This window comes from Eublepharis macularius, chromosome 12 (assembly GCF_028583425.1).
Source record: "Eublepharis macularius isolate TG4126 chromosome 12, MPM_Emac_v1.0, whole genome shotgun sequence".
In the NCBI taxonomy this organism is placed as follows: domain Eukaryota; kingdom Metazoa; phylum Chordata; class Lepidosauria; order Squamata; family Eublepharidae; genus Eublepharis; species Eublepharis macularius.
Window position 1 is genome coordinate 73,034,289 of NC_072801.1, and position 15,016 is coordinate 73,049,304.

The following is a 15,016-nucleotide window of genomic DNA, read 5'->3' on the forward strand; positions in this document are numbered from 1 at the left end:
GAAGAAGAGGTTGAACCAAGTGCAGTCTTAATTTTCCTGGAGTTATTCTGGGGTTCAGAAAATGGAGAGATATAAATGTCCAAAAGGAACCAACCCAAAGAAAGTTTCTTTATGCAGGTGAAAAGAATAACAAGGAGCAGACAGTGGGGATGGATTGGTGCTAAGCTGCGTTGCAGAAAGTCCCAGGTTTATCCTCAGCAACTCAGGTTAAAAAGATCACATCATAGGTGATGTGAATGAACTCAGCCTGAATGCCTGGTGAGCCACTGACAATCAGGGTAGACAACACTGACCACTAGACCAGTGCTTTCAAGCTGGACGAGACAGCTTCATTTGTTCATATGATGCTATTAGATGCTTTTAGCATATGGTTCCCCCTGAAATTTCTGGTGTTTTACAGATCGAGATGGGTAGCTGTTTTAGTCTGTCTGTAACACTAGAAAAGAGCAAGAGTCCCTCTGAAGAAGTGAGCTGTGACTCATGAAAGCTCATACTCTGCCAAACATTTTGTTAGTCTCATGGGTGGTACTGGAGTCTGTTTTCTTACAGTTTATGATAAATCAACCGTAACTATGTTTGCCTTTAACTGTTTCCAAATCCACAGCTTCCTTCAAAAATATTCACATGATAATTAGTTATTTGCACTCAACCAGTTCTTCTAACCTTCTCATTTATATGCACAATTACTTTTAGCTTACATGTGGCACATTTGCTTCAGTACAGAGAGAAGCAAAACAGTCCCCTTCCATTTACCATGTGGGCCCAAATGAAGAACAACTAAATAAGGGGATCATCCGTTTACTTCTCCATTTCCAGTGGAAGTGGATTGGGCTTGCAGCTCTGGACGATGACAGTGGAGACCATTTCTTGAAGGTCCTGGAGCCTCTGCTTTCCCAAAATGGAATCTGCTTGGCTTCGATACTGAAAATTCCAAGCAAAGACACTTGGGATGACTTGGATTATGCCACTGATATATTTTTAAATACATATTTACCTTTTAGCAACAGCAAAACCAATATATTTATCATGTATGGAGATCCTAGGACACTTATAGTATTCAGTCTTATACTCGAAGTCAATCCCAGCTGTAAGGAAAATGCGACTTTGAGAAAAGTATGGATTATGACACCTCAGAATGATTTTGTATTAACAAGCCTTCAGAGGGCCTGGGATTTTGAGTTCTTCCATGGGACCATTTTCTTCACAGTTCCTTCAGATGATCCTGAGGGCTTCCGGAACTTTCTTCAAGACCTAAAACCATACAAGGAACAAGGAAACAGCTTTCTCAAGGAATTCTGGGAGCAAGCATTTGACTGTGTCTATCCAAATCCTCAGGAGCCAACAAAGGATTATGAAACCTGTACTGGGGAGGAGAGGTTGGAGAGTCTTCCTGGGCCTCTGTTTGACATGCATATGAATGGCCACAGCTATAGCATCTACAATGTTGTCTATGCTGTGGCACATGCTATTTACCTCCTCTACTCATCCAGATGCAGTCACAGACCAATGGATTTTTGTCAAAGAACAAAACATCAAAGTCTCCATCCTTGGCAGGTATTGTCTACCTAACTAAATGTCTCTGTTCCCATAAATATGGTTATATAAGATGATCCATTATTCAACCAACTAGTCCAATAATATACATATTATTCAATGACAACATTTCTGCTTCTTATTGGTTTTGATAACTGGAGAATGACAAAAACGGTATACTGTTATCTCTTAATCTTCTTCAAATGAAATATAACTATTAACGAGCTTGGTCTATCTGAAACGACATGAAGGTGTATCATGGTTATATCGCAGTATTAATATTCCAGAGTGTTACTTCTTTTTTTCCCCTTTCAATTAGGTCCACTCTTTTCTACAAAGTGTTGCATTTAATAACTCAGCTGGAAAAAGATTCTTTTTTAATGATAAAAGAGAAACGGGAGGTGGATTTGATATAATCAACCTGATCATATTCCCAAACAACTCTTTCCATGCGGTGAAAATTGGAAGTGTAATCCCCAATACTCGTGAAGGGGAAGAGTTCATCATTCAGGAGAAAAGGATTGTGTGGCAAACCATTTTTAACCAGGTATTTTTTTTCAGTTTTCTCATGGGTTACTTCATCTTCAGATGGCTAACTTTCAGATTTTTTAGAGTCGAATGTATTCTTCCAATGGCTTCCACAGGGATATTGGTCAAGACAGGCCACAGTCTGCATTCGAACCCTAACTTGATATATATCTTTAAATAGCCAAATATCTCTATTCTTTACAACATTTGAAACCAATTACTTTTTTCCAGTTATTTGGGATACTGAGAAATATCACTGAAGATTCTGTAATGGGTTTTGCCCTAGTCGACCTCCCCCCAGCAACATTCTCTCAGTTTCACAACTCCCTGTTGGAAGACAGGGGCAGGATAACTCTTTTTTTTTTACCCTACAATCCTGTCCATTAGGTAAGCTGTGGAATTGGGCAGGCATCAGCAGATGGTGAGGTGGTGCAGATACCAAGCCCCAGGGCTTCTGGTGAGACCCACCACTCCCTACTCAAACATCTCCTCTGATTCCTGCACACATACCTTTCCACTGCTCGTTGACCGGTGCTTTGTCACCTCTGCTTCACAGTGCGCGTGCTGCCTAGGACTGCTTGAAAAGCACATGGGGTTGGTACACAAATATAAGCATTCCTGGTGGCTGTGGAAGTGGCACTTCTAGCTGCACCCTCCATTCAGTCCCAGCTGCACCCTCCATTCAGGCAGTAGAGGTGGGCACAGACCAATAAACGGACCTAAATTTGACACAGGGCCAAGCTACAAGTGACGAACGACACTTGAACGGCAAGTGGATTGAGTGGAGAGCAAGTGAACAGGGAGAAATACACTTGCCATTCAAGTGTCATTCGTCACTTGTAGCTTGGCACACAGACTTGCCCTGTTCAGTGTTTGCAAACAGGCCGCTTGTGGAACGCATGTTTTTCACGGATGTCCCGACTGTTGGGTGGGTCCGTTGCTCCGTTGCTCCATGAACACAGATGTCGCAGCCCCATGCTATCACTTTCCTTGGCAACGAAGGACCCACCTGCAAACCTTTTGCTGCCTTTGGAACATACCAACCTTAGCCCTTTCAACCTTGATAGGCAGCTCTGGCTAGCACCAGAGAGTTCCCATTGTTCTCTATGTGAGCATTCAGTATACAAGACACAAAATGGAGTTGCAGTTTCACTTTCGAGCCTGCAGTTACCCAGCAAGGAGCTGCTTGCTGCGGGAGGTTTTATTTTGCACTGTGCATTGCGAGAGGGAGGATAGGGGCTTCTGCTGCAGTAATACTCTGGGTGCAAGCTTATATTGGGTTTCCTCGGCTGAGGGCTCACTCTTCGGTTTCCATTTCTTTCTTTTCTATTATTATTTGCTTGTGAGGTGGTGGGCTAGTGTAACACGGTCTCAGAGCTGCAAGAAGACTCTGGGTGCAAACCTATTGGGTTCCTCAGAGGCTCACTGTTCTGTTTCCTTTTTTCCCTCTTTCTATTCCTATTTGCTTCTGGAGTGGTGGGCTAGCACAACCCTGTCTCATAGCTAGAGATGGGCACGATCCGCATTATGAAGGTAAAAACCCCACAAAAATGGCAATCGCGCGATTGTGACCCGGCGGATCGTGATCGTCCACGGCCAATGATCCAGTGGTCTGGAGAGGCCTGGATCGGGGCGATCGGGCTCAGTTCGGGGATCCAGACACTCAGGCGCCAGCAATCTATTCCCCTGGCAACAGAGCCAGGGGAATGCCTGAGCTCTGTTTCCCCTCCTTCTGTCGCCCTGGAAACCCAAATGGAAGCCCAGCTTTCCTTGATCAGCAGGGCTTCCTTCCAACCACGGAGCAGCAAAGCAGTCACAAGTTGGGAGAAGACACCCAGGGGAGGAAGGGGGTGTTCTGTAGCCATGGGCACTCCAATCTCATCCCTGCAAACCCTGATAGGCAGCTCTGACGGCCAAACACAGACCTCCTGTGTTGCTGAATGGGACCCAATGCTTATAAATAGCCATGGGCTTCCAGGCTGGGTTTCACGATCCATGATCCACCATCTGGGTTTGGGAATGGGACATGTTCGTTGCTGTTCGGGAATTCGGGATCGTGGTCTGCACCGAACCACGATCCTCTGGTTCTGTAATTTTTTTTTTGGTTTGTGCCCATGTCTACTCAAAGCTGCAAGAAGACTGGGTGCAAGCTTATTGGGCTCCTTCAGGGCTCACTCTTCTGTTTCCATTTCTTTCCTTTATATTTTTATTTGCTTATGGGTGGTGGACTAGCACAACCCTGTCTCGGAGCTGCAAGAAAACTTTGGGCGTAAGCTTATTGGGCGCCTTCAGGACTCACTGTTCTGTTTCCCTCCCCCCCCTTTCTATTCTTATTTGCTTGTGAGGTAGGGCTCTGCTGCAACCAATCTCAGAGCTACAGTACGGCTCTGGGTGCATTTTTTTGTGCTCCTTGAGGGCTCACTCTGTCTAATTTTTTCCCACTTCTTATTGGTGAGAGCCAGTTTGGTGTAGTGGTTAAGAGCGCAGGACTCTTGGAGAGCCGGGTTTGATTCCCCATTCCTCCACTTGAAGCCAGCTGAGAGACCTTAGGCTAGTCACGGCTCTCTGGAGCTCTCTCAACCCCACCCATACTTCGTAAACCACTCTGAGTGGGCATTAAGATGTCCTGAAGGGCGGTATATAAATAAATGTTGTTGTTGTTGTTTTATTTTGTTTTGTTTTTTCAATTCTTATTGGATTGTGGGGTGGTAGGCTAGCACAGAATGTCCGAGGTCTGGGCCCCAGCCCCTGGACTTGCTGGGAGGGAGGCAACTAGGAGACAGCAGCCCTGCTGCCCCAGCCAGCAACCAGGGCCAGAACCCACCTATACCTGGGAAAAGGGGAAAAGGGCCAGGGCCTCAGAAGGCTAGAGGAGGCAGAGAGGCACCAGCTAGACCCACTCTCCAGGGGGGCAATAGGGGGCTCAGCAGAGCAGAGGGAGAGGGCAAAAGCAGGAGGAATAGGGACCAAGCAGCTGCCCAAACAGAGCTCTTACCTGGCAGAGAGGAGAAGCAGCCACAACAGCTCAGAGCCATGCCCCAGCCTCCACCTCAGCTTGAAGACAGCAACCTGGCTCAGGAGATGCTCAGAACCAAGGCCCCCCAGGTGAAGCTGCTGAAGGCATTCTGTGGGAAGAGCTGAGCAGCCAGCCAAGGGGCCACAGCTGGGCCTTTCTTCAGTAATCAGCTCAGCCAGAGAGGCCTGGCAGCCAGCCTACATGATGCAGCTGTTGCTGATCCAGGCAGCCCTGCCAGCTACCCCAACTGTAGCAGCTTGAGCCAGCCCAGGCCAACACTGGAAGGCCAGGGAGGGGTGTGGCGTGGCAGGCAGGACCTGCAAGGAGGGTGGGGCGGTGAGAGAAGGCCCTATAAAGGTTGGCTGGGGAGAGCTCTGGGGTGGTGGGTGTGAGTAAGGAGTGATGGTGTGGAGAGGGAGCAGAGGAGTGAGGGCTTGGAGGAGAGTTCTGGGAGGAGGAGATGATGGAGGATGCAGGGGGTGAGCATGCCAGGCTGAGCAGGCCAGCGAGTGGACTGAGAGGGAGTCTGGGTGATGTATACTGCCCCTCCTTCCACAGAGCAGGGTCCTGCAGCATCCCTGGCACCCCTCTGATGTCAGGGCTGGCCCAGCCGGCGCCCCACCCAGCGGCAGCAGCGACAAGCCCTGACACACAAAAATATTTTTTTAAGGAAAAGATATTTTTATTTTTTTACAAACCTTTCTATTTACGAACATCATTCCTGTACAGTACCAAATTGTAAAGTTACAATAAAAATAGTAGCATAATAAACATTCAGAACAGTATAACTTTATACAACTAACTCTTTAAGGACTTTGCCCTACCCCAGTCTCAGGGCTACAGTCAAGCTCTTGGGACCAAGCTTCTTGGGCTCCTTCTTTGTTTTGTTTAGTTTAAATTCTTATTGGATTGTGGGGTGGTGGGCTAGCCTAGGGCTCCGCCCTAAACCAGTCTCAGAGCTGCACATGGCTCTGGGACCAAGCTCTGGGGGTTCCTCGGCTGGGTGCTTTTCTCATAGCACCATGAGTGTTGGAACTAGGAGGAAGGGTGGTCATGGGGGGAAGAAGTGCCAAGGTTGTCCTGGTTGCCCATCACCATCATTGCCCAGCACCAGCAGTACTGGGAACCAGGAAGTCTCAGAGGCAGAGCCTTTTTCTACAGGTCCTCTTTTGGGGATCGAGGAAGAGGTAGGAGAGCTCTTAATGTGGCCAGAGGATGAACAGCTGCTAAAATATTTTGAGGAAGGATCTCAGGTTGCTTTGGGGAGCCTTGGAGAAACATCCAGCTCCTCCAGATCCCAACACCTTGGGGTAGCCCCTGCCTGCACTGCATCCTCCCAGCCCAGCCCCACACCTCAGCGTTTAAGGCTCCACCCTCCTCCTGACCCATCAACTCCTGGTTGCCATTTCAATCCCACACTTTGGCAGTAATTCCTAACCCTTCCCAATTGCCAGGCCTTCAATTCCCTGGTGTGTAGGGGCTCAGACCTCAATCATCTGTCTTCCACTATCCTCCACAGGAATCTACAGAGGCATCACCTGAGCATATTGCCTCAATGAGAACCATCCAGTGGGGTGGCCAAGAGGGTTTCTGAGCAGGGAGAAAGGGGAGGGGAACAGGAGTCCACCCTGAGGAAGAAGACTCTCACTGAGGGTGCTGTGGGTGGGAGTGGAACCCTTCAGGAAGTTGTTCCCTTGGGGCCGTCTGTGCCAAGCAAAATATTCAGGGGGAGGACTCAGGAGGTGGGCACTTATGTACTAGCTGAAATGCCCTGGATGGACTAATGTTGTCCATGTTGGAGGGTGTCGGCTTTCGCTGGGTGCTGTGTCATTTCACACCCTGGTTCACAATGCGCTTGCAGTAGACCTTTAGCCCATGAGTCTTGCCTGCCCTCAACAACGATGTGGTGGAGATGGTCAGGAATCATTTGGCCAGAGCACAAGGGTGGACCATGCATTTCACAGCTGATCTGTGGAGCAGTTGTCATCACGGCTACCTTGCCATCACAACCAACTGGTGGTAACTGGAGGACATCTGGAGCACCGTGGGCAAATTTGTGCCCTGGGAAAAGGAGCCACTCTTGCTACTGGGCTACAGAGTGGTTCTGCTCCAAGATGTGGATCAGACTGGGAAGAACATTTCCAGCATGATCAAGTGAGGACTGAGGGTGTGGGTGCCCCCGGGTGATGCTGTCCCTGGCTACATAGTCACGGATGCAGGCGCACAAGCTGCACCTGGTCATGGGGTACATGGCCCAGCTCTTGGGCTGGGTAGCACCATCAAGACAAGCTGGGACCAGGGAACATTGGGAACGTGTAATTTATTAGACAGCTTTTATTGTCTTGGGGCTCACTTCTGCCACAGCATTTACTCTTCCTGCCAGCTGTACAAGAAGCGGGTGGGGGGTTGGATCTCATGTATGAGCTTTTCTAGGACATGACTATCCATTGGAACTCCACCTACATGATGACAGAGCATCTGGTGGAGCAAAAACACATGTTGAAGGATATCATGTCCTCTACGCCTGTCATGCATGTGGGCTGGACCAGGCGCTGACCAAAGAAGTGGTGTGGGGGGACGCTCTTCTCCCACGCGTCTGGGACTTGGAGCAGAAGTTGCAGGCAGGTGTGACCGCCCACTTGCATTCCATCTGCAAACACTGGGTGTACAGAATCACCTGCATGTGCAACCTCCATGTAAAGGGTATCATCACTATGCATCAATATGAGCTTGAGCACTGGAAGAAGGGGTTCTGCAGAGTGGTCTCCTGGTTTCAGGCGAAAAGACATGGCTGGAGGGAAGGTGGCACAGAGGAGGGGTTGTTGGCATAGGAGCAAGAGGAGGAGGAGGCAGAGGAGCCCAGTGCCCCAGGTCATGAGAGCCCATCCAACAGGGACCATCCCCACTACTGGTCCTCAGTGTTGAACTAGGAAGTTGCCAGCATCAGGAAAGAAAGGGTTGCCCTTGCGGAGGATTCAGCAGAGGTGATGGTGCGAGAGTACCTTGCTGAGCCCACTGAGTCCCCTGACTCCAATCCCCTGGAGTATTAGGCCCGTAAAGCTGTCATATGTCCTTTCCCAGAGCCATTCAGGCTCTGGGACAACCAAAAGCTCTGTAAGTTCCTGACTTATTTCTCAAACTCTTCAATTTGTTTAAGTTCAATTTTGTGCACCTGTCCCACCAGAGGAGGTGTTCATGTGGTGGGCATCCTTCCAAATAGGGGTGCCCAAGTCTCCTTCCCCAAAGGATGGGGAAAGCATCCTCCCAAATATGGGAGCCCAAGTTTCCTTTTGTCAGGGGTGGGGAAGGGTCTTCTGGAATAGAGGGGCCCAAGTTTCCTTCCCTTAGGCATGGAGTAGCATCCTCTGGAATAGTGGAGCGCAAGTCTCCTTCTCCCAAGCATGGGGAAGGCATCCTTCCAAATAGAAGAGCCCAAGTTTCCTTCCCCCAGGTGTGGGGAAGGGTCATCTGGAATAGAGGAGCATAAGTCTCCTACCCCCAAGCATGGGGAAGGCATCCTCTCAAATAGTGGAGCAGAAGTCCCCCTCCCCCAAGTGTTGGGAAGGGTCCTCTGGAATAGACAGCCACCGCCCCCCAACAGTGCAGCCTCCATACCTCCTCACAGAGGTCCAGCTTCCTCCATTGGTGGAGCTCCTCATTATGGAATGCAATCCTGACGTGCAATGGAGACCTGCCAATACCTGGCTGTCTACATCTGCTTCTTCCCAATTTTGGTCTGTCCTCCACAAAATCCTCCCTTTCATCTTCTTTTCCACATCTGTCCCCTCAAGATGTCTGCCCCCCAAGAGTCCTCCTGCCCTTGAGTCTCCTGATGCCCACATTTGCCTCCTCATGATGATTGTTCTCCCTCTCAGAGTTGGCACTTCCAGACTCTCCTCGACCAGCCCGATGGGGAGATTTCAATTCCCTCAAGGAGATTCTCCTTCCCCCCAGATCATGTCTCTCCTGTCCTGTACATGGATATCCCTGTCTTCCCAATGAATATCCACTCTCCCTCCCCACATTTAACCTCCTCTCATAGATTGTCTCTGTCCTTGTGTCCTTTAAAACAATGTTCCTCCTGTCTCCCCCAAACCGTCTCCTTTACTGTTGCCTCAAAGAGTACTTCTCTCCCATCCTGGCCCCAGATCAGGTTTTATGTTCCCTGGAACTGTCATTCTACTCTGGGGGACATCATTCTATTCTCGGAGGAAGATTCTCCAAGTCCATCCCACATTTTCATTGCAACTTTTTGGTGCTGAAAGCCAATGCAAGTCAATTAGCTTTTGCAGCTATTCTATCGAATGAAAGTTTCCTGGGGTCTTTGGGGGTCTATAGCTTGGACATCCAAACTGCAATCTTGGGCAAAATTGGTGGCTGGAGGAGAGCCTGCTGAAGACTCGCTGTGAGTTTGTCTTCTCAGAGTGGGAAAGGGGCGAGCCCTCGGAATTGATAGACCACAGAGTGACGAACTGGTCGATGAACCGGGGTGCGCCCATGAATGGTCCATGGCCCGTGGCCATTTCCTGGGCTGCACCCATGTCTTGCAGGCAGTGTGTGCAAGTGTGACAACAGGTGGTAAAAAATGTGCTACAAGTGGAGAAAGATACAATGATTGTAGCAAGTGCAATGGTCGATCTTGCTCACTTCTTTTTGCACAGCTCAGCAGGCACACAATAACGCTGAATGTCTCCCACCCTGGGATCCATTCATTTTTTTTTCATTAGGTGGCACCCCTTTCTGTGTGCAATGACCACTGCAGCCCTGGCTATCATAAGAAGAAGAAGGAAGGGGAGAAATTTTGCTGCTACAATTGTGTTCCTTGCCCAGAGGGGAAGATTTCAAGTCAAAGGGGTAGGTGATGACATTCAAGGTTAATCAGATGGTTTCATTGTTAAATTTTGATGCAAAGAAGAATCAGGAGGGTTACCTTCACCCATATCTCTCAGAAAATGAATCCATCAAGCAGGCCAAAGCATTTTTAGATCGAAAGCTTTGTCTGAAATTGGTTGGAAATGGATCTTAGTTTCATATGGGTTGCCGTGTTAACTTGCAGTCAAAGATCAAGATCCAACAGCATCTTAAAGACCAGTGAGATTTCCCAACTATGAGGTTTCGAGAGTCAAAGCCCCCTTTCTCTGATGAATGGAGCTGACACTCTGAAAAGCCTATAGAATCTATAGATACCTATAGAATCATAGGATCCCAGCATTAGAAGGTACCTCTAGGGTCATCTAGTCCAACTCCCTGCAAGATGCAGGAAATTCCCTAATTACCCCCCCCCACACACACACACACAAACAGTGACCCTTAATCCATGCCTAGAAGATACCAAAACTCCATCAGGATCCCTAGCCAAACTGGCCTAGTTGTTCTTTAAAGTGGAAAAGGATTTTAGCAATCCATCACATTCAAGAAGGCTTGGGGGCAAAAAGAGACCCAACTCTTGAGCAGTTTGTCCAGACAGGGGCATGTGCCATTGGCCCATCATTGATGGAATCATTTGAGAACACACGGTAGAACTGTTCCCCCCCCCCCCAAGATGGTCCTTTCATTTAAGGGTACTTTAACTAATCCATGGTCCAATTTGGTAATCCCATATGACTGCATCTGAGATCCTGAAATTTACCTGTCAAATGCAATTGCATTCTTGACAAATAAAAAAGTAACTGCACCTACAAAATATTTACCTAATAAGGCCCAGCAAGCTTTTGGACTATCAGTATCAGCACAACCAAGGAATTCCTCAAGACCTGGAACAAATTCAGTACTGGCGGAAATGTTCTAAATCTTTATAGTGTGGTAGAGTGGTCACAAACCCAAGGTCCATTCTGCCTTTGATGCCATTTGTCACAAGTTATCTTCTACTTGCATTCCCATGGAATGCTGAAGTCTTCATAGTTTCAATTTATGAGCAAAAAAGGGAGGCGAGGGTGGGATTATGGGCTTTTTGGCAAAGGTGATTGCCTGGAGGAATTTTCACGCCTGTGTTACCTCAAAAAACAGGAGACAAGAGTGGAAAAGGAAGACTAGTGAAGTGCTCCTCTTGCTCACCATCATACTGGGGCGGGGGGGGGAACTCTCAGGTTGAGATGCTCAGCTTGGGTGCTACTTTGAGGAAAGTATTACCTGCCAAAGTAACAATTCATCAACATGAAGATCAAATAGCTGAAATAAATATAAAAATAATACCAGAGTAATAATCAGAGCAACAACGATCATGTGCAAGATATTAAACTGACTGGAATACTACCATAACAGGAACCAGCAGTAGAAATTAAACATGAGTGAAGTTTCTCACATGCTATCAAATAAAACATGGTAAGAAAACACCTATCAAATAATATCTCATATCAACTGCTACTGTGATGTTATCTTTTTTCCAGATATGGATGATTGTATCAAATGTCCAAGTGACCAACATCCAACCAAGGACCAAGATGGATGCATTCCCAAGAGAATAAGCTTCCTGTCTTTTGAAGAACCTTTAGGAATTAGTTTGTCTTCCATAGCTATTTCTTTAGCTCTGATCACAACCATAGTCTTAGGGACATTCATTAAGCAGAAAGACACCCCCATAGTTAAAGCCAACAACCGAGACATCACCTACATCCTTCTCATTGCTCTCCTGCTCTGCTTCCTCTCTTCTTTGCTATTCCTTGGCAAACCAACGAAGGTGACCTGCTTCCTCCGACAATCTGCTTTCAGCATCATCTTCACAGTGGCTGTTTCTTGTGTGTTGGCCAAAACCATCACTGTGGTTGTAGCTTTCATGGCCACCAGACCCGGGTCCAGTATGAGGAAGTGGGTGGGGAAAAGACTGACCAACTCCGTTGTCCTTTCCTGCTCCCTCATTCAAGCAGGCATTTGTGTGGTGTGGTTGGCAACCTCACCACCATTCCCAGATTTTAACTCATCATTGTTGACTGAAGAGATCATAGCAGAATGTAATGAAGGGTCTGTCTTCATGTTCTACATTGGCCTGGGCTATATGGGACTTCTCTCCATCATCAGCTTGACTGTGGCTTTTCTAGCCAGGAAGTTGCCAGATACTTTTAATGAAGCCAAGTTCATCACCTTCAGCATGCTGATGTTTTGCAGTGTTTGGTTGTCTTTTGTTCCAACCTATCTGAGCACCAAAGGGAAATACATGGTAGCTGTAGAGATCTTTTCTATCTTGGTGTCCAGTGCAGGATTACTAGGCTGTATCTTTTCCCCTAAATGCTATATTATTGTATTGAGACCAGAGATGAACAGACGGGAAGTACTAATAAGCAGAAAAAAATAGCAACATCTGTGATTCGTAATATCCATCTTGGTTATTTTTGTAAAATACACTTCTGTGGTTGGGGACGCTCACTGATAAGTGTACCTTAAAGAAGAGAACCAGGAGGCTGAGAAGTGCACCTGTTGGGCAATGTTAACTTCAGTACCTCATGAACGTTCCTTGTGACAGTGACAGCATTATTTGTGGAAACTAGCCTGTTGAATGTGAAGAACTTCAGATGTCTGATATACTAACAGCCAAGTGGCCATTTCCAGTAGATTCTTAAATCTGGGGACTAGAGCCATGAATGGACAAGACCGATATTCCTATAAATATGAAAATGCCCCAGATTTACAGTAAAACCTGAAATTAAAAATTAGGGAGTTAAAAAAATAATAAAAGGATCTTCTGTAACTTCAACCTGATGCCCAGCGTGGCAGTTGCTAGGCAGCCATAATACTTTAGCCGATATTCCAGGATTGGTTTCTGTCAGTAAAAGGCAGGAGATGGGTGGGGACCCTGTCCAGGGATGTTTTGGCCTTTGAGGGAGGATTCAGTGGGGCCAGGCCCAGAAGCAATCCCTGGATGACTTAATACAACATGACTTGCTTAACTCACCCAGGCCTGGCTGCCTGTAGAGTTTAACAGCAGCCTCTCCCCCTCCCCCCTACAAAACCCATGTAGTGGAATGGTTAGAGTTTCAGGACCAAGCTACAAGTGACAAATGACACTTGAACGGCAAGTGTATTTCTCCCTGTTCACTTGCCCTCCACTCAATCCACTTGCCGTTCAAGTATCATTCGTCACTTGTAGCTTGACCCTAAGTTTAGTCAGTTTAGAGGTGGGAATGGAACACATACAATCACAAATGCACATTTATTGTATCTAAAGTGACCTCAAGATTAGCAAGCAAGCATGAACAAAATAACAACAACAACTTTTCAGTAATAAGACACAACCACAGTTTTGGTGGCAAAGACCACAATCAGCATTGTGCTTAAAAATCTTCTACATTTTTCATGAAAAGGAGCTGTAATTAAAAACAGTTTTAAGAAATCAAGGCTTCATGTGGTATGTAAAATGCCTGTTTCAGAACAAGATTGTAAAAAAATGCTTCGTTTTAATTATTAAAAGACTTTGCTGTACAAGAGAATTCCTCTTTCACGGTATTCCCCTTTACTTCATATGCAGTTATCAGTTATGCTGTAGATTGCAACTGTTTCAGCAGCTAGAAAAAGAAAGGGCAGAGAAGGGGAAAAGGAATACTGCAAGACGGTATTATCTTAGGTACATGAGCATAGTTTGTACAGAAGACAACAATTCCACAAGGCTAATTTTGTTTTTACTGAATAAAATAATAAACTAATACTGGGCTTTTTTCCCCTTGAGGCAAAAGTAATAATGCCCTGATCACTGTATTGACTGTGGTAATTTCTCTGATAGTCACATTGCTACTCGCCGTGATATTCATCCAGCATCTCAGCCTGATAAGCGCTATCACTGATTTCAGACCTATTTGCTCCTGTTCCTTGGCTTCCATTATGAATAACGGGCTGTGTTGGTGCAGCTCAATACTTAGGGTCATACACTTGTCATCCAGGCCCATAAACACTTATCCCCTTCTGTGAAGCCACTTTATTGATGCCCATTTGAGATAAATTGTAGTGTTATCCATAGGTTGTAATATGAGCTTCTGGTCATAAATATCTCGCCTGGTTCCTGGTGCAAGCATCCCTGTTTGACAAGATCGTTTGATCCCTTCTGCAAGTTAATTGTTGTCTGATCAAACGGTTTATCAATTTGCATCTTTGGACCATAGAGATGTCTTCTAATTCCATGGCCAGGTCATTGTGTGGGCAGTTGCTAGAAGCAGCCTGTGGGGGCTGCTGGCTCTGTTGAGTAGGCGGACCACTTTGATGTAATGGCTGCCCTGATCGGCTGCTGGGATTAAGTATGTGCAAGCCTTGCTGCATGGAATGATGGGACTGATCAGTGCTGTCAAGATGAGGGATGGAGTCTTGCATGGAGTTTGTCAAGAGCTGCCATGCTACTGGGCATGTCTGGAGGATGTGACAGTTGGAGCCCGTGCATGAAGCAGTTCATAGAAGTTCCAGATATTGAACCAAAATCAAAATAATACAAACAATGATATTCCCCATTGTGATGTATAGATGTGAAAGTTGGACAGTGAAGAAAGCTGACAGGAAGAAAATTGATTAATTTGAAATGTGGTGCTGGAGCAGAGTTCTGCAGATATCATGGACAGCCAAAAAGACAAATAAGTGGGCACTAGATCAAATCAAACCTGAATTCTCCCTAGAAGCTTAAATGAGGGCCAAGCTACAAGTGACAAATGACACTTGAATGGCAAGTGTATTTCTCCCTGTTCACTTGCCCTCCACTCAATCCACTTGCCATTCAAGTGTCATTCGTCACTTGTAGCTTGGCCCTCACAAAACTGAGGGCCAAGCTGACACTTGAAAGGCAAGTGGATCGAGTGGAGTGCAAGTTGAGGGCAAGTGAACAGGGAGGAATACACTTGCCATTCAAGTGTCATTCGTCACTTGTAGCTTGGCCCCAATTCTATCGTACTTTGGTCACGTTACGAGAAGGCAAGATTCTCTGGGAAAGTCAATAATACTAGGAAAAGTAGAAGATCTGAGCAAGTCTGT